This window comes from Asterias rubens, chromosome 13 (assembly GCF_902459465.1).
Source record: "Asterias rubens chromosome 13, eAstRub1.3, whole genome shotgun sequence".
Taxonomy (NCBI): Eukaryota; Metazoa; Echinodermata; class Asteroidea; order Forcipulatida; family Asteriidae; genus Asterias; species Asterias rubens.
Window position 1 is genome coordinate 13129802 of NC_047074.1, and position 23175 is coordinate 13152976.

Genomic DNA, 23175 nt, shown 5'->3' on the forward strand with positions numbered 1-23175 from the left:
CATCAAAGAAAATACTTGTGAAAATTGGAGCTCAACAGGTTGCCGAAATTGCGAGATAATAATGAAAGAAAAAAACAGCCTTGTTACACAAAGTATTGGGCTTTCAGATGCTTGATTTCGAGACCTCAAATTCTAAATCTGAGGTCTCGAAATCAAATTCTCGGAAAATTACTTCTTTCTCGAAAACTACGTTACTTCTGAGGTAGCCGTTTCTCACAATGTTTTATACTATCAACCTCTTCCCATTACTGTTTACCAAGTAAGGTTTTATGCTAATAACTGTTTGAGTAAGTACCAATAGTGTACACCGCCTTTAAAGTCACTTGGCATGTTCGGTTATTGTCAAAGACCAGCATTCTCACTTAGTGTATCTCAACATGTGCATCGAAGAACAAACCTGTAAAAATTTGGGCTCAATTACATGAAGATAACGAAGAAATTAACACCCTTGTGGCATTACTTCCAGATGCAAGGCTTTATAGCTGACGTATTCTATTGTTGAGTGAAAAATTTCCTCTTTCTCAAAAACTGCGTTACTTCAGAGGGAGCCAATTCTCACAATGTTTTATACTATATAGATCTCCATTGCTCATTTCCAAGTATGTTTTCATGCCAACAGTTATTTTGAGTAATTACCAATAGTGCCCAGTGTATTTTGAGTAATTAAATATATTTTACAATGGGATGTATTCCCTCCCTTATGCTGTACGTTGTCATGATTTCCTGCTATATTATGATCTGATTAAGACAACTTTGTCATCATCCGAAACACCCGTGTATTATCTGGTGAAACGGTGAAACAGGTTGCCTTATAAAATTGTCCATGCTCCATCGCAAGCAACCTCTTGGACCTTTCCTAAAAATCCTCCACTTGACTCCTCTTATTATTTTGTTCTTTAAATGTTGTTATTTTAAAAAGTGTTTGAAACTTTGCATTGTGTAGAGAATAATTTGATAGGACTTCTTGCTTATGGCTGTGATACAACCTTTTTGAAGAGCGCTTCGTGTAAATGATTCGTTTATTTTTTATTGAAATGCGTGTAAAACAAAAGTACACTACGGACTAAAACTTGCAACCCCCCCCCCCTTCCCTAGAAAACAAAAAGCCGAAAAGACTTCAGAATTCGAGACTGCAAAAACGGGAATGTTAAATTGATTCTCTTGGTGTCTATTTGTGGCAACACCGACACGGTGTTAATTTCACCAATGTTATAGTTATGGAGATAAACAACACCATGTTGGTGTTGTCACATATAGATACCAGAAAGAACCAATTTAACACCACAATTTTTGCAGTGCAGTTCTGAAAAAAAACCTGTCCTCCGTATTAAGAAGTAGGCCCACGATTGAACTTACATAACAAGTTGGTGTTCTTCTGTGTATTTTGTACACGATATTTTCCCATAGAAACCACTTGTTTACGGATGCCCTTAATTTTTATTCTACCATACAGAGGTGTCGCAAAAAGTGCTGCTGTTACTGTACAGCTTGCTGTGTGGGCGTAGCCGTGATGATTGTTTTCATTTACGGAATGCAATCTTTTGAGGCTTCATCTGGGGTCTAAAACAACGAGGACACGCACCTCTAGCCACCCCCCCACCCCCCACAACCATGCAGCACTTCTTCGTCTACAAAAGCAGTCTTATCCAGCTCAAGCAAGGGAAATCGACAGCGAACAACCCCCTCAAGACAGAACTTCACATCCACGGCAGAGGGAAAGGAGACCGGTAGAACCATGCTAACTCCTGCAGATATGAACACGGACTATTCTGTGAGATACCCATGAATTTCACGGAAACTACCCAGCAATTACCCAGGACTTGCAGGAATTGTACAACATTTTCCACCAGTCATAAACACTTCTGAAACACATTCATCTTTAAAAACACATTTTCCATCGGAAACAAAATTATATTATATCTTGAATGAGATAACAATGTTGCGAAAACAAATTCATAACCGTTACTGAGTGTATGTTTCATAATTGAGACATTCTTAAAGGCAGTGGACGCTATTGGTAATTGTCAAAGACTAGTCTTCACAGTTGGTGTATCTCAACATACGCTTAAACATACGCAAGTGCAATAGAAAGTTGGGTATGATTAAACGCACTATTGGTTACGACGCTCCTAGCAGAGTTTCTAAATCTCTCTATACTGCATTAATTAGAAGTGACCTAGAATACTGTAGTTCAATTTGGAGTGGAACTTCAAAACGTAATATAAAACTTGTTGAAGGTGTCCAGAGACGAGCCACCAAATTCATTTTGCATCGTCCTCAAGATGACTATAAGACCCGGTTAGAACAGCTTTCAATTTTACCTCTCTCTTTTAGAAGGGAAATTTGTGATCTTATTTTGTTTTTTAAATGTAAATACGGTCAAATTGACATAAATGTTAATAGATATGTAAGTTTTAATGTTACACAGGGCCGTCCTGCCACTAGACTGTCTTCTGATCCCTTCAAATTATCAGTTCCTCGTTGTAAAACAGAGTCCCATAAGTCGTTTTATTTTCAGCGGATTGCCCCCATGTGGAACCAGCTTCCGCTGTCGGTCAGATCTAGCGTGTCCTTGTCAGCATTTAGGACTCTTCTTCTCCAATTTTACAGGGACAAGTTTGCATCTGACTTTTCAGCGGATGATGTCTGCACTTGGGTGTCGCACTGCCATTGCTCTTCTTGTCGTCTGTAATTGTCAGTCCCGCCTTAAAGCGCTCCCTCTTTTTTGTGGGTTGGGTGGTTTTTTGCTATGGGGTTGGTTTCAGGGGACATTTCTTGTGACAGGACGGCTTTGTAGAGGTGCTGGTCACCTGTTCCTCCTCGTCACTCACTGGCTTGGTATTTTTTATAGCTAATTTGATTCTTTATTTCTTTATGTATCGATTTGTATTTCTATATTTTTATGCCAGTGTGAAGTCTAATAAAACTAAAACTAAAACTAAAATAACTAACCTGTGAAAATTTGAGTTCAATCGGTCATCGAAGTTGAGAGATAATAATGAAAGAAAAAACACTCATGTCACACGAAGTTGTGTGCGTTTAGATGGTTGATTTCGAGACCTCAAGTTCTAAATCTGAGGTCTCGAAATCAAATTTGTGGAAAATTACTTCTTTTTCGAAAACTACTCCACTTCAGAGGGAGCTGTTTATCACAATGTTTTATACAACCAACCTCTCCCCATTACTTGATACCAAGTAAGGTTTTGTGCTAATAATTATTTTGAGTAATTACCAATAGTGTCCACTGCCTTAAATAAACAATCCTATACGAAGAGATTCATAACTTACTTTGGTGGGTATAAGAGTAGTCCTTGGTGTGAAAAATCAACATGTGTTAAAAGTTTATGGAACAAACAATGGAAATGTGTGAGAGTTCCTGACTAGTAACTACACATAAAAACACTATTGATATTTTCCAAAGCAGCCTGCTGTGAAGTTTAAAGATTTTAAGAGGCCGTGCCGTAATTACATTGCAACTGAAATATGATCTTAGATAAATAAGAATAGTTGAATTTGTTATACCACGCTCAATTTATTTTATTGTTTCTTTTTGGGGTGGTTTTGTGCACAAGAAATTCAAGAGAAAGGATGTAGTGCGTCCGTAGATGCAGTGTCGAACGAGCCAACTTACAGGCAACCAAATCCAGCCTATCTCGATTAAGAAAAGTCATTCACATTTCAGTGTACTCATTATTTCCTTGGAGATAGCGAGTTAAATTGGAAGAAAGCATCTTGTGTTGCCGAAGTACCCACTTTTCCTGCACAGCAGTTGGTTACCTCAAATTTGCCTGAAAAATTGCCCCGTGTGACAAGGCCTTCAAATAATTTATTCAACCCTTTTCCCTGTAAAACGCTATGTCCTGAGGACTGAGTTTTTTTTAGGCTGGATTATGCATTCAAATCTTATCATATTCTAAACACTTTAGAGCGACACGAGGGAGAATGATCATGGGGACTGAGGTCGCCTTTAGGCAAACAAACCGGGATGCAACGTTCATTAGCAACTAACGGTTTCCTTTTTATCTGTTTTGTTTGATCATTAGAATGTTTTGGTAGCTTTTAATCATTTCTTATTATAACGTATATCAGCAGTTATTTGTCCAAAATTATGTATTCGAACAAATAATTAATCCAGTTATTTCTTTCTGTGCTTACTGTTTCTGCTTATTTATCAAATTCATAATTTATTGGTTTATAATCCTTCGAACAAATTCAAGTACAATATTGAATACATGTTTCATGTTTGACCAAACAAAATGATCAAAAGTTTCCATTGGTTGGCCTAAAAATCGACCGTGGTGCTACAAAACAACATCTGTGCTCAAAGTTCCAAACAATGGAAACAGTGTTTGGGTTATCTGGTGTTATCAGTGATGGTATCCAGTATATCCCAGTGCGTTTGTGACATTGGAGAATAGGTATAAACTGTCTCATGGCAATTAATAACAGTAAATAAAAACGAATGCCGAAAAAAGGCACAAGGGTCCTCGTTTTCAATTAAAAACTGTAGACTAAGAAAATCAACGTTGAGTCGGTGGCATGATTTTGTTTTAATATTGTTTCCTAGGAAATGTGGCTCTAATTTTCAAAAAACCAATGCTGCTTATCATAGCTCGGGTTGCCTTAAAATCAAATCACGTGGTCGCAAACATGACGTATTTAATGCATATTCATGTTTAAATGTAGTTACGGGAACCGTCTAGTGCAGTGCCAAACTGAATTTAAATATCAGCGGCATAAGAAAGTGACAATGTAGTTGAAAATGGGCCGCCAGTTGACTCAAAGTTTACAAACTCGGCGCCGCATCACTCATAGTTTGGTTTGCGGTTAAGTCACATCACCTGATAACAGACATGACGTCATTCATGAATATTCAAAATGGGAACACGGTGAAACCTTCTAGCAATATTTTTGAATCGATCATAACATACAGAGGTAACGGAAACTTTGCCGACAGAAAAATGAACCCTTCGCAGAGTGGTTCAAGAGGCTCAGCTTCGGGAAATAATTTATTGACTAAGTCATCGGTTATACAACATAGTATATCGGTAAGTAATTCTCAAAGTTAAACCGACGCCATTTTGGAAACTTCATCCTAGATTTGAAATAAATCAAAAATAATTCCGGTGGCATATAAACAAACGCTTACCAAACTTGAACACTCATGTTTTTCCAGGGTTTGAAGAAGTTTGATCATTTTGCAAGCTTCCGCTTTTGTCATAAACCATCGTTTTGTGTCCAAAGAGCATGGACACATTTTAATTTCGTTTGCAAATTTCTACCAACAGGGTGTAGTTTTTTTAGTGGGTGAAATTGTTTTACTTCAATAAAACTGGTTTTAAGAGTGCTTCATTCATATTTATTGCTTCTATTTTACCCAATTCTATTCAAAAGAGACTTTTGTATCTGCTTAAGAGTTCTCTGGCCAGATAAAGATTTCATAAAATTTGTGGGTTTTTATTTGAGTAGGTCTTATGGTTCATATTGCAGCACAAACGTCCAACTTTCTTCATGTGTCGCAAATGTGGAAAGAAGTACGTTTACAAAATCTGGCTCGTTCGACATGAGAGATCATGCAGGGTCTATTTTTAGCAGCTTCGCCATGTTGCCACTATCAACGATCTTCAACACAACGTCAGGCAAGAGGTAATAGCTGAAACTTTAAAGGCAGGGTACAATTTTGATAATTGTCAAAGAATAGTACCCACACTTGGTGTATCCCAACAAAAGCATAAATAAAAAAGTTGTGAAAGTTCGGGCCTGATTGATCATCGAGGTTGAGACATGAGACTGGTGAGGGGGGAAACCATGTGTGCACAAAATTGTTTTCAGATGCGTAAGAAATGCCTCAAATTTATATTATTGATACAGATAACCTCTTTGCCGAAAATTACTTTATTTACACCTTGGGTTCTGACAATGTTTTAGAATATCTCTCCAGGGATCTGTACAAAGTAAGTTTGTATGGTAAATTAGGGTATATTTAACAAAGTATCCACTTCCTTCATTCTAGAGGTACAGTACATTGTAACTAAATCGGATTTATTAGAATTTATGTGTTTATTACAATTCTTGTTTAGAAGGAAGCGGTCTATACCTAAATCATTTGTAACGTACACATGAAAGTAACTTACCAACATTGGAGTTCCCATCAAAACATTTATTCAGCTTAGAGAGTTGTCAAGTGTGTTACTTACAAGGCCCTCGTTAACTAAGTTTTAGTTTTTTGTTTTTCTGACAAACTATACTTTATTCTGGGGTTTTTATGTCATGGCGCCAGACTACAATGGCAAGAAATGCGGGAAAACTATAATCACCAAAGTGGGCGGGAAACCCTCACGCTGGACCTGTCGATTAATCCGGAGGGGAATTCACTGGTAAACTTTGATAGGTCGCAAGCTTGTCCTATCTCAGCCTTAAATTGCAGGACCCGTGTACAAAATCGAATAACCCTTTTAGCTGTGGCCATGTCGTCACAGACCTACCAGCGTTTTTTACCATAGAGTTTATATAAGGACTGTTTTTCGGTAACAGGCACACATTTGATAAAAGGTTATCACATCGTTCAACGGCTTAGACGAGTTGTTGGAAAATTAGGGGAGTACTTTGACATTTTTCGAAAGAAATATCACTTTCCAACAGTCCTTAAAGATGGCTAACAATCCTGGAACTGCACGTAAAGGACAAAAGAGGCAAACAAATCAATCCAAAGCGGATCCGAGACGAGTAAAGGTCTGTATTGGTTGTTTAAAGACACTGCACACTATTGGTAACTACTCAAATTAGTTTTTGGCATAAAAAGAACTTTCTTGGTAAGGAGCAATGCGGGCTGTTGATAGTATAAAACATTGTTACAAACAGCTCCCTCTGAGGTAACACAGTTTCAGGAGAGAGGTAATTTCGCGCTCAAATAACAAAGTTGTGAAAACAAGGATGATTTTCTTTCATTATTCTCTTGCAATTTCGATGACCAATTGAGGAATACTTCCCAAGAATTTTTATCTTATGCATATAGATACATCAGTGGGAATACTGGTCTTTGACAGTTACCAAAGGGTCCAGTGCCTTTAAACTTTCATCAACGGCATATATTTTACGTCAACATTTAATATCTTTTGTGAGCAATAATATACGAACAAAATATATAGTACATTATTTCTTTTAGTTGCAGGGCCTACGTTATCCGTGCCCCAAACCCAACTGCGAGAAGGTCTACAAGAGCAAAACCTGGTTTATCAAACACAAAAAGATATGTAAGAAGAAATAACGCTCCAAAAACAAACAAGGCAAGAATTATAAACACAATCTTCCTGTCCGTTTTCCTTTGACGAAAACAAATTAAATTAATTGATCACAATCAAACAGCCCACCTTTATGTTCATTTTTAAAAACAAATGCTTGTCCATTCATAAAATGATACTTTTTTTCAAGTAATGGATTTGGGGTTAAACAACGAGTAACTAGGGTGAGATTTGAGCGACGCTCTACTAAAACAGTGAAATTGCTTAAAAACTTTAATGAAAATAGGAGCTTACAAAATTCAACAAGTTTTGGTATATTCTTATGATTTTTTTCAGAAGAAGCGTTGTTACTGCAGGTTCTGCAAGAGAAGATTCACATATGAAGCCTGTCGTAACACACATGCAGCCACCTGCATAATGCGCTATTTCAAGTGATAAGTTTCTTCCGAATTATTTAATGGTGAATGTCGACATTTGATTAATTAATAGCCCTGGCTTTGACGTTTCAAATCAACTATTTCCAAAACCCATGAGCATAATCTTTTTGAACAGTAAGGTTGGCGATGAGTTTCTTCTGTCAACTTCTGCATTCAAGGAGTAGATTTAGCAGTTACACATGTCGCCTAGGCCCAAACAATCAAAAATATCGATGGTTAAAAATGGCGGGAATTGTACCATCGTGGAACTACATTTGTTGAACCTAACCTGTTAACACAAACCGGGAATGAGACTAACGACTGCTCGGGCAATGTTCAAGAATTGTCAGACGACTTCACCCAGTCTCAGCAAGAGCCATTGATGTTACCATAGCCGTAGCCGTAGTATGACAAACTAGTGAACTATAATATACTCCGTGGAAAAGAATCTGTTTTTTTTTTTTTTTTAATAATAGTAATAATGTTATAATTTTTGTTAATTTTGGTGTTACTCTTACACCAATGTGTTTTACCAATGTACCCCTCGTTCTGTGAAAACAAAGTGGAATTATAACCCAAGACCTTTGAAATTCTAGAGCAATGTCTTACCAACTAGGCAACGAAGATTACCCGTTAGCTCGGAGGCACTTAAAATCCTGTATTTTTGCAGCGGGTACCGCAAACTGGCATCGGTGACACCGATGCAAATTTAACATCAAATAATTAGGTTAATAAATATGACATGGTTTTGTGAGGGGCAATTTCAGAAGGAAGTGGTCTCCCTTAATTATCTATTACGTACACATGAAAGTAACTTACCCACATTTGAATTCCAATAAAAACATTTAATCAGCTTATAGAGTTGTCAAGTGTGTTTCTTACAAGGCCCTCGTGTACTTAGTTTTAGTGGGGTTTTTTTTTAATACAAACTAGACTTTATTTTGGGGGGTTTTATGTCATGGCGCCACACTACAATGGCAAGAAACGCGGGAAAAATATAATCACCAAAGTGGGTGGGAAACCCTCACTCTTGACCTGTTGATTAATCCGGAGGGGGATTCAGTGGTGAACTTTGATAAGTCGCAAGCTTGTACTATCTCAGCCTTAAAATGAAGGACCCTTCTACAAAATCGAATAACCCTTTTAGTTGTGGTCATGTCGCAGACCCACCAGCGTTGTTACTCTAGGGTTTATATGAGGGGTGTGTTTTTTAACCGACACACATTTGATAAAAAGTTACCCTATCGTTCAACGGCTTAGACGAATTGTTGGAAAAAATTGGGAGAGTAAATTGACGTTTTCAAAAGAAATACAACTTTCCAGCAGTCCTTAAGATGCCTAACGTTCCTAGATCTTCACGGAAACGACAGAAGGGCTGGACATATGCATTCGGTGCGGACACCAGACGAGTAAGTGTCTTTATTGGTTGTTTAAAGGAACTCGACACTGTTGGTACATCTGCAAGCACACAAAGTTGTACACAATTGGTTTTTTTTCATTAATTTCTTGCAACTTCGATGACCAGGCGGGTCCAAACTTCCATATACTTGTTTTTGTGTGTGCATATTTTGGAACACACCAAGTTACCAAACGTGTGTCCACTGTCTTTAGACTGTCATCAACGGCATATTCATGTCAACATTAAATAGTTTTTTTGTAACAAAATACATATCTTCGATTTCGTTTTAGGGCCCGCATCGGTGTCCCTACTGCAAAAAGCTTTACACGAGCCTTTGCTGGTTTATCAAGCACAAGAGATACGTTATAAATATTGCTCCAGAAACAAAACAAGGCAAAATTGTAACACATTCTTCCTGTCCGTTTTCCTCTGACTAAAACAAATTAAATTCTGACTTTTTACAATCAAACAGCCCGCATTTTTGTTCAATTTCAAAACGAGTGCCTGTTCATTCATTAAATGGTACAATTTTTTAAGTAACTAATTTGGGGTTAAACAACGTGTAACTAGGGTGAGATTTGAGCCAACGAGCGACGCTCATATTAAAAAAGTGAAAATGATTAAAAACTTAAATGAAAATAGAAGCTTACAAAATTCAACAAGTTTTGGTGTATTCTTGTGATTTTTTTCAGAGCAAGCGATATTACTGCATGTTCTGCAAGAAAAGATACACGAATGAAGTATGTCGTAACACACATGAAGCCACCTGTGTAATTCACTATCTCGTGAGATGAGTTCCTTCAAAATTCTTTTATTGCGAATGTCTTTTTTTCTAAATATGATTATTTAATGGTGCTGGATTTGACGTTTAAAAATCAACTATTTCCAGAACCCATGAACACATATATTTTTGTCGACGAGTTTCTTCTGTCCGCATTCAAGAAGTAGATTTAACAATTACACATGTTGCCAATGCCCAAACAATCACACATCTGGATGGTTAAGAATGGCGGGAATTGTACCATCGTGAAACTACATTTGTTGCACCTAAACTTTTACCACACACCGGAAATGGGACTAACGACTGCACGGGCAATGTTCAAGAATCGTCAGACGACTTCACCCAGTCTCAGCCAGAGTCATTGCTGTCGCCATAGCCGTAGCCGCAGTATGATAAACTAGTGAACTACAATATACTCCGTGGAAAAAGAATCTCTGTGGTTTTTTTTTCAATAATAGTAATAATGTTATAATTTTGGTAAATTTTGGTGTTACTCTTACACCGATGTGTGTCACCACTGTATACTCATTAGTACTTTCCCCCTCGTTCTGTGAAAACAAAGTGGAATTATAACCCAACATCTCTGAAATTCTAGACCACGAAGATGACCCGTCAGCTCGGAGGAACTTAAAATCCTATATTTTAGCAGCGGGTACCGCAAACTGGCACCGGTGACACTGATGCAAATTTAACATCAAATAATTAGGTTAATAAATGTGACATGGTTTTGTGAGGGGCAATTTCAGAAGGAAGTGGTCTCCCTTAGTTATCTATTACGTACACATGAAAGTAACTTACCCACATTTGAGTTCCAATAAAAACATTTAATCAGCTTATAGGGTTGTCAAGTGTGTTTCTTACAAGGCCCTCGTGAACTAAGTTTTAGTGGTTTTTTTTAATACAAACTAGACTTTATTTTGGGGGGTTTTATGTCATGGCGCCGGACTACAATGGCAAGATACGCGGGAAAAAGTACAATCATCAATGTGGGCGGGAAACCCTCACGCTGGACCTGTCGATTAATCCGGAGGGGAATTCAGTGGTGAACTTTGATAAGTCGCAAGCTTGTCCTATCTCAGCCTTAAAATGCAGGACCTTTTTACAAAATCGAATAACCCTTTTAGCTGTGGCCTTGTCGTCACAGACCTACCACCGTTTTTACCATAGAGTTTACAAAAGGAGTGTTTTTCGGTAACAGACACACTTTTGATAAAAGTTTATCACACGTTCAACGGCTTAGACGAATTGTTGGAAAATTAGGGGAGTACTTCGACATTTTTAAAAGAAATATCACCTTCCAGCAGTACTTAAAGATGCCTAACAATCCTGGAGCTGCACGGAAAGGACTACAGGGTACAACTAATCCAGCCGTTGCGGACCCGAGACGAGTAAAGGTCTGTATTGGTTGTTTAAAGACACTGCACACTATTGGTAATTACTCAAAATAGTTGTTGGATAATAACTTACTTGGTAAGGAGCAATGGAGATATGTTGATAGTAAAATATATTGCGAGAAACGGCTCCCTCTGTAAAAGAGGTTATTTTTCACTCAAATAATAAAAGCCTTCAACTTAAACCTTTTATTATGCTTATGAAAAAACACAAAGTAATGCAACAGCAGTGTTTTTTCTTTCATTATTCTCTTGCAACTTCGACGACCAATTGAGTCCAAACTTTCACAGATTTGTTATTAATAATAATAATAACAATAATAACAACTGTATTTCTATTTTATGTATATGTCGGGATACACCAAGTTACCAAACGAGTCTTTAAACTGTCATCAATGACATATTCATGTCAATATTAAATTGTTTTGTTAACAAAATACATATCTTTGATTTCGTTTCAGGGCCAATATCAGTGCGAATTTTGCGGGAAGTTCTACACGTCCGAATGGTGGTTTAACAACCACTTAGAGAAAGAAGTAAGAATTAAGGGTCCAGAAACAAGTCAAGGCAAGAAATACAACACACGTTTTTCCTGTCCTTTTTCCTCAAATTAAATTGAGTTTTGCAATCAAACAGCCCGCCTTTTTTTATTTTAAAAACGATTGCCATTAAACAATTTTTGTAAGCAAATGATTTCGAGTTAAACATAGTTGCTATATGGTGGGGTTTGAGTCAAGGAGCAACGCTCTCCTAAACCCAAATTGCTTCAAAACTTTAAAAATGTAAACATGAGCTTATAAACTTCCACAAGTTTGAGTATTTTAATATGATTTTGTTTCAGAAAAAGCCCCATTCCTGCAAAATCTGCAAGAAAAGGTATACATATAAGGCTTGTCGTGACACCCATCAAGCCAACTGCAAATAATGCGTCATGTGTGATTCCTACCAAGATCTTTCGTGATGAAAATTGCTTTTCGGCATTGTATTAATCAATTGTGTTGGCTTTGACGTTTCAAAATCAACTATTCCAGAACCCATGAACATAATATTTTTGAACAGTAAGTTTGGCGACGAGAATCATCTATACACTTCCTTATTCAAGGAGTAGATTTGACAGTTACACATGTTGCCACCGCCCAAACAATTACAAATCTGGATGATTCAAAATGGTGGGAACCCTACCACCGTGTCACTACATTTTTTGCACCTAAACTGTTACCACAGACCGGGAATGAGACTAACGACTGCACGGGCAATGTTCAAGAGTTTACAGACTACTTCATTCACCCAGTATTTAGCCAGAGCCGTTGCTGTCACCGTAGTCGTAGCCATAGTCAACGTATGATACACTAGTGAATTATACTCCGGGTAGGGGCTTTTCAATAATAATAATGTTACAATTCTGGTTGATTTTGGTTTTCCCATACACATATGTCGGTTAGCACTGTATACTCTTAATACTTTCCCCCTCGTTCTGTGAAAATATCACAGGCATATAGCTCGGTTTGGGTTCGAACCCACGACCTTTGAAACTCTAGAGCAGTGTCTTACCAACTAGACCACCAAAATTACCCGTTACCTATAGAGGCAGTTCAAATCCTATATTTTAGCAGCGGGTACCTCAACGATTTATTGACATATCGCCGAAAATCTGGAGCGAAAAGTTATGACCACACAAGAGTATATCTCTACTTGGAATACACAATTTGAGAAGAGTAATGACAGTAACGCTTTTCAGATTCAAATTCTATGGCATAAAAAAACTTATATTATTGTCTACATGACCACTTTACTTCGAAGTGATATTATTCTCAATGTGGTTTATTCTATCTAAAGGTTGCGAAGGCTTCTAAGCAAACGTGTATAAGACCATTAATTATTAGAGTGCTTATTAAAGGTAAAACCCAGAAGGTTAAAACATTATCAAATTGTTTTGAAATTAAGCATGAACAATGAGGTTTTAAGTTTCTGTTCGAATATAACCATTGTGTGCATTTTGTCTATGGTCCTCAGAAAGTAGAAACCAAAGTTTTGGTGTCATGTTTGAAAAGGTCAAGATGAAAGTAGTGTGACCTTACCTTTTACAAACATTGTAATTAAAAAAAAAGAAATTCTCAAATGCCGAAAAAAGACGCAGAGCGTCATTTTAAGGCGTTATTGGTAAAGTACGTTTTTACATTACGAACCCATTTGTCACTGACCTTTGACGTTAACGTTAATACTTGCCGAAAAATGAAAACCTTATTTCCTTGGAAAGAAATTTATTACAATTAGTCTAATTTATAGAGTTCTCGTTTAAAGCTCACTAGTTCCAGCGGGCTTACTTAATATGCATCTGTGCCTCAGAGCCTTAGAGCAAACCTTTGACTTTAGTGTCGCCCTCTAAATGATTGTTGATTGACTGGTTGATTGATTTGGGGAAAGTGGGTTTGTGTGATAGCCACTTTAATAAATTCAGTAGTTAACTTGTTTGAACTTAAAAGTAACATTCTTTCGACCATAGTTAAACATTGTTCTCATTCTGAAAGGTATTTAGAAAAACTCAGTAAAACAGAAATTCTGACAAATTTACATGTCTGACTTTTTTTTCACCCTTTCGCCTCTGTAAGTGTGTTGTGGCAATACGGTGAACGAACTTACTATTCTCGAATGCTCCTGAATACATTAACGAAACCGCCAATCACCGTGTTGCATGTCTCCCTTGGAACATTCCATTGATACCCGGGGTAGGCCTAACACAACTATTTTGTAAATACGCAATTCGCTGCGTTTCGTTTATTTCCCCTCAGTTGAACTACGATATGTTGTATTGTATTATTGTGGCGTGTCACGGCATGTCAAGTTCTGGTGTTGCGGATCAGCAGAGTGTGGGTTTGAGTCCCGGTCGTAACACTTGGTGTCCTTTAGCAAGACACTTGATCATGATTGCTTCGTAAATTTTGGGAGCTACTTTCCACTTGACCATTCAGGCTTCTGATAGATATTGCCCAATCGTTTCAGCCGGCGTATGGACACAATTATCACGACCGGGACCCGCACCCGCAAACTGTTTTTTTTTTTTTCAACGTAATGTTTTTTTTTTACGTGTGAAAATATAGATTAAGATACAGTTATAAAAGTCACATGTGACAGTTTTCCTTTTAGCTACTAGTTTTATTTATTTATTTATTTTTTTTTTTTTTTTTATTGACATCCAACAGCGGAAAGCCGCCACTTACAGGAATCGTTAAAAACTATGTAAAAATATAAATTTAAATATGAATATAAATATAACAATATATAACATTAAAAATTAAACAGTAATGACAAAAACATTATTATAAACATTATTTATTTCGTTTACATCCACACATGGTTTCTTTTGTGTCGTTTTGGGTTTGTTTATCGAAAGTTATTTCATCTAAAGTCATTTCAGATTATATGTTCAACATACTTCGGTTGAATTTCCACTACATAATCACAACACGGATGACATTAAATGGTTGGCCAACATCTTTTTCTGTAACCGAATAATCTCTGTGAACTGACAAGTTTGAATGATCTTTATGGACCAATGAATTTAATTACTCCCTACTACTGTTGAATGCTGATTTCATTTTCAAACCGAACTGAAAGAGTCAGATTACCAAAAATTACGATTTTTTTTTTTACATGGGATGGACTGGGAAAGCAGATAAAATCTCATAGCCGTTGTCCCTCCCAATTTGTACTTCTTTCACCAACAAACGATGTTTAAAAGATTTGGGGTTCTTTTTGTTAACACTAAACAGAATAAGTAGGATTTGAAACTTTGCATGGTGTTACCGCAAACTTTTCTATAACTAAACAGAATGTCCACAGATTTACATTAAACTTACACAATTTAAAGATGGTAATATAAGAAGGTTTCCCTTAAAATAATACTAAGTTTGAGGTGCTTTAGTTTTAGAGAAATGAAACTTCGGGGTAAATACCAAAGTATACCCTTACTGTATAAGAAAGTTATAGTACATAAATTGATACTACAATGAGTAGGTCGATTGTGTTTTTTCTTAATTTTTTTGAAAAGCGGCTTGCGTTAATTATCTTTAGGCCTAACGTACACATGAAAGTAACTCTTGCCCGCTTTTGAGCTTACATCTAAACATTTGACCAGCTTGGAGAGTTGTCAAATGTGTTACATACAAGTGTAATTATTTTTCCGGGTGTGGTGTTTTACAAACTAGACTTTATTTGGGGATTTTTATGTCATGACGCCAGACTAAAATGGCCAGAAAGGCGGGAAAAATCTAATCAGAAAAATGGGCGGGAAACCCTCACGCTGGACCTGTCGACTTATCTCGAGGGGGATACAGTGATGAACTTTGATAAGTCGCAAGCTTGTCCTATCTCAGCCTTAAAATGCCGGACCCTTTTACAAAATCGAATAACCCTTTTAGCTGTGGTCATGTCGCCACAGACCTTCCAGCGTTTTTATCATAGGGTTTATATGACGGTTGTTGTTTTTTTAGCAGACGCACATTTGATAAAAGACTATCACATCGTTCGACGATTAGACGAATTGTTGAAGAAGTTTGGGAGGATCGAAATTGTTCAAAAGAATTTTCACTTTCCAGCAGTCCCTACGATGCCTAACGATCCTGGACATTCACAGACCAAACAATACGGTCATACAAATTCATCCAATGCGGATACAAAACGAGTAAGTGTATTTATTGCTTGTATAAAGACACTGTACACTATTGGTAATTACTCAAAATAGCTGTTGGCATACAAATTTACTCGGTAACGAGCAATGGAGAGCTGTTGATAGTCCAAAAGTCTGTTATAAACGGCTCCCTCTGAAGTAAAGTAGTTCTTGAGAAGGAGGTGATTTTTCACTCAAATAAAGAAGCTTTTAATTATGCAAAGTTGTAAAAAAAAATGTGTTTTGGTTCTTTCGTTAATATCTTGCAACTTCGATGACCAATTGGGTTCAAACTTTCATAGATTTGTTTTTTTGTGTATATTTTAGAATACACCAAGTAACCAAACGTGTCAAGTGTCTTTAAACTGTCATCAGAGGCATATTCATATCAACATTGAATTGTTTTTAAACAAAATACATATATTCGATTTCGTTTCAGGGCCCGTATGTGTGCCCCAAGTGCGGCAAGGACTACGTGGTCGCACGCTGCTTTATCAAGCACTTTCATAAATGTACGGCATATTACGCTCCAGAAACAAAATAAGGCAAGAATTATAACACAATATTTTCCTGTCCGTTTCACTCTGACGAAAACAAATTAAATTAATTGATCACAATCAAACAGCCCACCTTTATGTTCATTTTTAAAAACAAATGCTTGTCCATTCATAAAATGATACAGTTTTTTAAGTAATAGTTTTGGGGTTAAACAACGAGTAACTAGGGTGAGATTTGAGCGACGCTCTACTAAAACAGTGAAATTGCTTAAAACCTTTAATGAAAATAGGAGCTTACAAAATTCAACAAGTTATGGTTCAAAATGGCGGGAACTCTACCACCATAAAACTATATTAGTTGAACCTAAACTGTTACCACAGACAGGGAATGGGACTAACGACTGCACGGGCAATGTTCAAGAATCGTCAGACGACTTCACCCAGTCTCAGCCAGAGTCATTGCTGTTACCATAGCCATAGCCGTAGTATGACAAACTAATGAACTATAATATACTCCGTGGAAAAAAATCTCTGTTTTTTTATTTAATAGTAGTAATAATGTAATAATTTGGGTTAATTATTGGTCAAGGCAGTTCAAATCCTATATTTTAGCAGCGAGTACCGCAAACTGGCATCGGTGACACCGATGCCGATTTAACATCAAATAATTAGGTTGACAAATATGACATGGTTTGTGTGGCACACTTTTCTGTGAAACATTTAAAGGCATTCAAAAGAAAAGTATAATTTTGTTGTTTGGAACCGTTAGATTATTTGAAACCTCTTCAAATGTAGATGTCTACAATAAAACTTACATGTGAAAATTTCGTTCCATTATCTGGTCGTGTTTTGAGATATAGCCGAAAATACGGAGCGAATAATTATGACCACACATGAAGAATGATTCCTAATTGGAATACATCATTTGAGAAGAGTACTGACAGTAACGCTTCTCAGCTTCTCAGCTGGTGTAGGCTTTAAACCAAACGTTTATATGGCCATTAATTTTAAAAGTGATTACCTAAGGTAAAACCCCGAAGGTTAAAACATTATCAAATTGTTTTGAAATTAAGCAAGAACGAGTGTGCCTAAAATTTCTGTTCGATGATAACGATGTTGCCACTTGTCTATGGTCCTCAGAAAGTGAAAACCACAACTTTGGTGTCATGTTTCAAGAGGTCAAGATAAACATAATGTGCCCTTGCCTTTTACAAACCCTCGTAATTTAACAAAAATATACGAATGCCGAAAAAAGACGATACTGGTAAAGTACGTTTTACATTACAAACATATTTGTCACTGGCCTTTGACGTTAACGTTTAATACTTGCCTGAAAATGACAACTTCTTTATGTCACACAAGCTTCCCTTGTACATGTCAACCTAATCTCTTTAAAAGTTATCACAAAATATTGCAATAAGACTTACTTCTTGATTTATTATTAAAGCTCACCTGTTCCAGCAGGCTAACTAAATATGCATATTTGGCCCAAAGCCTTAGAGCAAACCTTTGACTATGATGCTTTTTAAGTGATTGTTGATCGCATCAAAATTAAGCTGTGATTCTCACCTTATTTTCGACCATAAATAAAAACATTTTTCATTGGAAAGGTACTTAGAGGAACTCAATAAAAAAACACATTCTGACGAATTTACGTGTCTGATCTTTTTTTTCCCTTTCGCCTCTGTGAGTGTGTTGTGGCAATACGGTGAACGAACTTACTATTCCCGATTATTCCTGAAAAAAATGAATATTTCTTAATATTCATGAGCTAACCAGGTACCATCCAACCAACAAATAGCACTTATAGGTGACGCGCTGGTATCTTGATCATCAGTATACCGTTTTCTAAATAAGTCAGAGTTTGGTCGAAAAGATAAGGCAGTCACGTGAAATGCATACCATTGTGTTATATGTACTTGTGTTAATTAGCTCCTATCAACAATTGTGGACAGAATATGATGAGGCACCAGTCGCAACAGTTTATCGAGTTGTTATAATTCTACCCAAAACACACTATTTAGAATTTGTAACCATTCTTGGAAATTAAGGAGCTCACACCAAGGTTACCTAACCATGTCAGACGATACTAAGATAACCCAGGTCGACACTATTGATTCGGAAACTACGAACTCGGATATCGATGATCCCGTACGAGTAAGTGTTGGCTTATAATTCTTTAGAAGCTAAGTTCGATTTTAATCGAAACACTTCTTAAAGTTGCTTCAAGAAAGGATAGCATTTTGTGTGATCAAATGCCCTTTTTCAATTTTGAACGGTGTGATTAAGCCACATGTTTAAAATTTTTAATTATCACCTCGGATTACAGATTGTACAAGCCAAGCCGGGAAGCAAACGCAAGGCGCTTTTTAACTGCGTCACAGTTTCCCGATCGCATTTAAGTGTTAGATACTTTTTACACAGCAAGTTTTTGGCCATGACATGACTCCTTTTAATACTCACTTTGAATGAAGATGTATGTAATATAATAACCTGTAGAAGTTTTCGAGAAAAAAATAGAAATAACAGAACATTATTTTCAGGAGAGTCGCGTAAATCCGTTATACGTGCTAAAAATAATAATGTCCGCTGAGACGAATAATTTGTTAAATTGTTTTACTAATTTCTCAAAGAAACTAAAGCACCACGGCAAATAGTGTTTTAATGTAAGTTCTCAACCATCATTATAATCTTTAAACCATAACTTTATTATCAATCTGTGTACGTATTGTGTTTTGTGTCAAAAACGAACCTCAGCCCATAAACAAGAAATCACAACTGGGCTGGTGAAATTCATGGGTGTTATTTATTTATTTATTTTTTTTTTTTTTACAGTCCAAAAGACGATGGCGTCCGAAATCTTCGTCATTCGGTGGTTTGGTCATCCTGGCAACCCTCGTCATCGGAAGCATATTTGTCTCACTGGCTGATGTGAAAATTTAAATTTACTCCGACGTGATCATCCAGCAATGATCCGTATCGATAAAGACATGTTGAAAGAAAAATATGTTTGTTTACATATTTTAGTAAGGATTATGTTCTTTACAGTTGTCATAAATCCGATTGCATCTTACAAATTACATTCTGTATTACACTAATGCAAGTCAAATACAAACCTCAATTGTGTCATATTATCTTATCCTGCATTAACTATTGAGTTTGATCGTTTAACTTTGAATCATGCAAACAAATATTTAGTGATGACCTGAAGTTTAGACCCTAGCAAAAGTCAGGCCACTTACTACTTGTTTACATTTAAAAGCATTATGTTCCGAAACTGTTTAAGAAAACCTTTTAAAATACATTCCAGTGAAATTATAAGTTCCTAACATCAAAGATACCAGAGGTAAATCAAACGGATTAAATAAAGAGTTTGTTTTGAGCAAAGACAGTTCTTTGTTTATACTTTTCTCCGAATGCTTCAATCTAGCTTCTGTTTAATGTTTTGAATATTAAAACATGAATATATTTTATTATTAGGTAGTTGCTTTCCCACACCATATTTTTTTTTCTTTTACTGACAAACATAGTACTTACAAATATACACACTTGGGTAAAAATCTACATTCATCATTACATTATAATCTGTATGGGTATACATATTAACATACGCAAGTGGAGTAATCTAAGTTGAAGAGACGCATAGGTGCACAACCCATTGGGACAAGGAGGCAAGGCAATTACCAATTGTTCTATAGAATGTTCATGTAAAACATTACCAAATAATCTTACTTGTGATTAAGGAACATTATTAAGCTTTCCTAAAACAGCAATTGAAATGGTGATTCATGGTGATGTAATGTTGCTACTGCACCTGTGATTACATCTTTATAGCTGCTATTCTATGTTTATCTAATTATAGCTAATGTATATTTTAGATAGCTTCAATTATGTTGTTTAAAAATGTCTGGAGTGAAATTGCCATCAGTAAATTTCAGTTTTCCTTTCGCAACATTTTTGTTTTGTCATGAGCATTAGATATAATGCATTCCGGGGTTACGGTACGGCGCTTAAAAACAGCGGCCGTCTGTCAGTGTGTGTACCGTGAGAAGGCGCTCCGACCCCCGATACCGTGCTCCCTCTGCACGGTGTTTGTTTGCAGGTCTGGCTGCGTTTCAAATTCACGGTTTGTTTCACTATAAAACAGACTACCTGAACTGTCGATTATTTTTCTGGTGAAATATTGTGCCATTGACGATTCAAGTTGTGTAATTTTAGGGAATAAATTCCATTCTAGTTTAGACCTATATCACACAAAAAAGACGTTTTTCTCAGAACAAACGATTATTACACCAACAAATACATGTGTATTTATTGTTGTTAATGGGAGAAATGATTCCTTTTAATCGTCAAACAAAATGTATTCCAAATGGGGGAAAAAAATTAGCACTTTCATCACAGTTATGAGCTGAGATTCTGTATTAATACACGCTAGACTTTCTAGTATGCAAACTACGGGTTGGCTTCAAAATGGCAGCGATCGTTCCGACTTCTATGCCGTGTAAACGCAGTTTCAGACCCGATGCAGAATGTGCCCGTCACGCTACATTGTTGACAGTTTAAATTCCTACGTGATGTCCTTGTAATGTACTTGTTCGTACTTTATAGTTAGCGGATGCATGGTGATATTGTATGCAGTTTGCGTTTGAATATCCCAATAATTAACAATATTTAAGTAACCATTGCTGAAGAATGTCTTATGGCAAAATTTCACTGGTCGGAGCAGAAAATACTGCTCAGCAAGTTTCTTTGCGTTACTAAAACTGAAAGGGCACCAGTTGAAACAATGCAAACTTTAAGTAATTTTAACTGGTAACCTGTCTCTGTGATAAGTTGTTTTGCTTACAGGCTCTTTGAAATTACATTAGCATTACGTTACAAAGTACTAAAAACATTACCTGTGTAAATGTTCATCAAGTAACATTACTTCTTCAACCTTGGTAGATTTTCTTTTAATGGAACCCGACATTGAATGCGGGGTAATGAAGCAAATTAAAATAGTTCTATGTATGTTAAATTGCAGATCTTTGTCTAAACTCTTGTGTGTGTTTTGGGTTGTTTAGGGTGTTTTGTATGTTGTTTTGCTTCTATTTTGCTCTTAGGGGTAATTGTTTAGTTTTTACCTATTGACGGTTGACAACCTTTGAGAGAGTAAATGAAAATAAAATAAGTTCCTTAAATCTTGTTGGTTTCGTTTTCAACCTCAAAATGAAACTGGTCCAATTTACTAATGTATCAAACCCCCATCCACGCCCCTTCCAAACCCAAGGCCGTCATGGCCAATACCTGTTCTTATCTCCATACACAGTAAGTGACAGAGAGAATCACAATAAAAAAACATCCAAAGAGGCTACATGTCACCTTTTTATTGGTTAATGAGTTACTGTGGTAGTGAGAGGGGGGTGGAGTCAGAAGAAAGACTTACCTCGATTGCTGGACTTGGTTTTCCCCTCAGAGATTGCGACAGACTAATAGAGGAGCCAAATATTGCGACACACCAAAAGTTCCACAGATAATAATGACGTCACATACACACACACGGTATAATCCCTGACAATTAAAAACCGAAGAAATAAAATCGATTATTAAAATACGATTTTTATATTTTAAACTTGTTTATTTGGAAGTGATCAAAAAGATAGACTTGCTCTGATGGGGTACAGAGTTTGTGTGGCGACGATAGTCTATAATAACTACAGCGAGTGAGTTGGCGTGCATAAGGAAGGGACCGTCTGCAAAAATTCAGAACTACTCATCCGGCTCTTATGCCGCAGTGTAAAAACAACACAAGCTGAGAGGAAAACAGTTTTTTATAGCTGTAATTCTCTCTACTATGACTCAATAACTGCTGTTTTACTTTTAAAATACTTAATCGGTTAATTATCTTGTAATTTACACAATGACTTTCTAATTACGGGTTTCTAAATAATTATCTGACAAAAGTATACTTAAAAGTGGAAGGTTATTTGGAGTTATAAATTCAAGTAGCCCTTGCTGATCAAATTTTAAGAGAGAAAAAACAGTTAATTTGTGATTAAAATTGAAGTAAACAAATAGTTGTTTTAATAAGCAAAATGTGGATAATTTTATCATCAAGTCTTGATAATCAATCTGCCTTTTTTCAAAATAATGCATTATGGTCACATAATTTTTAGTATGGCCTTGTTGGTGGTTGTTGTTTTTGCACACTGCACGAACGCACAGCCGCCATGTTTGTTTGTTTCCTTTGTTTGTATTGAGGCGGCAACGCCCCAAAGGTCAAAGTGAAATTACTTGAGGGCGCACTCTCTGAAAAACGGTTTAAGACCAAAATGCAGAATAATCGTGCCTCGAAGCGACCCCATTTAAAATATTGATCAACAATAGACCGATGTAAAAATCTTAATTCAGAAATTATGTTTACTGTTCCAGTTTTTCATAAGGCTTGTTTCATGAACTGCGTCGCTTTCTTTGTGGACAGTCATGAAGGTTCAACGGACGGGAGTGTGCACACACAGTCGCTTTGCGCGTGAGCAAGCATTGTGCAGCATGGTCACACGGTGGCGCTGTTGGTCTTTTACGGTCATCGCTATATTCACTCAGAGTGGTGCGGTATTGGTGCGGGTAGTGTATATTTCACTGCGTTCCGTGTGATATAGGTTCTCGCGGAGTATTTATAGCGTACTTATTGTTGACTCCTTAATGTCACAGATAGGAGTAGACATTTACAGTGTGCCTATCATTGTTTGCACACTATGGGGACTACGCCAGGCCGGTCAACAGGATAAAGAGGTACCGATCCTTA

The 23175-nt window shown here is 36.7% G+C and overlaps 3 long non-coding RNA genes across 3 annotated transcripts; all 3 read left to right on the top strand.

Moving 5' to 3' along the window:
• Positions 1 to 6412: 6412 nt before the first annotated feature.
• Positions 6413 to 8514, top strand: LOC117298413. Its single transcript, XR_004519970.1, has 3 exons — positions 6413 to 6732; positions 7166 to 7253; positions 7578 to 8514. It is a non-coding gene; the product is annotated as an uncharacterized LOC117298413 (long non-coding RNA).
• A 2456-nt stretch (positions 8515 to 10970) lies between these two features.
• LOC117298555 lies at positions 10971 to 12324 on the top strand. Its single transcript, XR_004519976.1, has 3 exons — positions 10971 to 11231; positions 11690 to 11764; positions 12070 to 12324. It is a non-coding gene; the product is annotated as an uncharacterized LOC117298555 (long non-coding RNA).
• A 4122-nt stretch (positions 12325 to 16446) lies between these two features.
• LOC117298949 lies at positions 16447 to 21413 on the top strand. The gene is made up of 2 exons (XR_004520017.1): positions 16447 to 18548; positions 19227 to 21413. It is a non-coding gene; the product is annotated as an uncharacterized LOC117298949 (long non-coding RNA).
• Positions 21414 to 23175: the final 1762 nt, after the last annotated feature.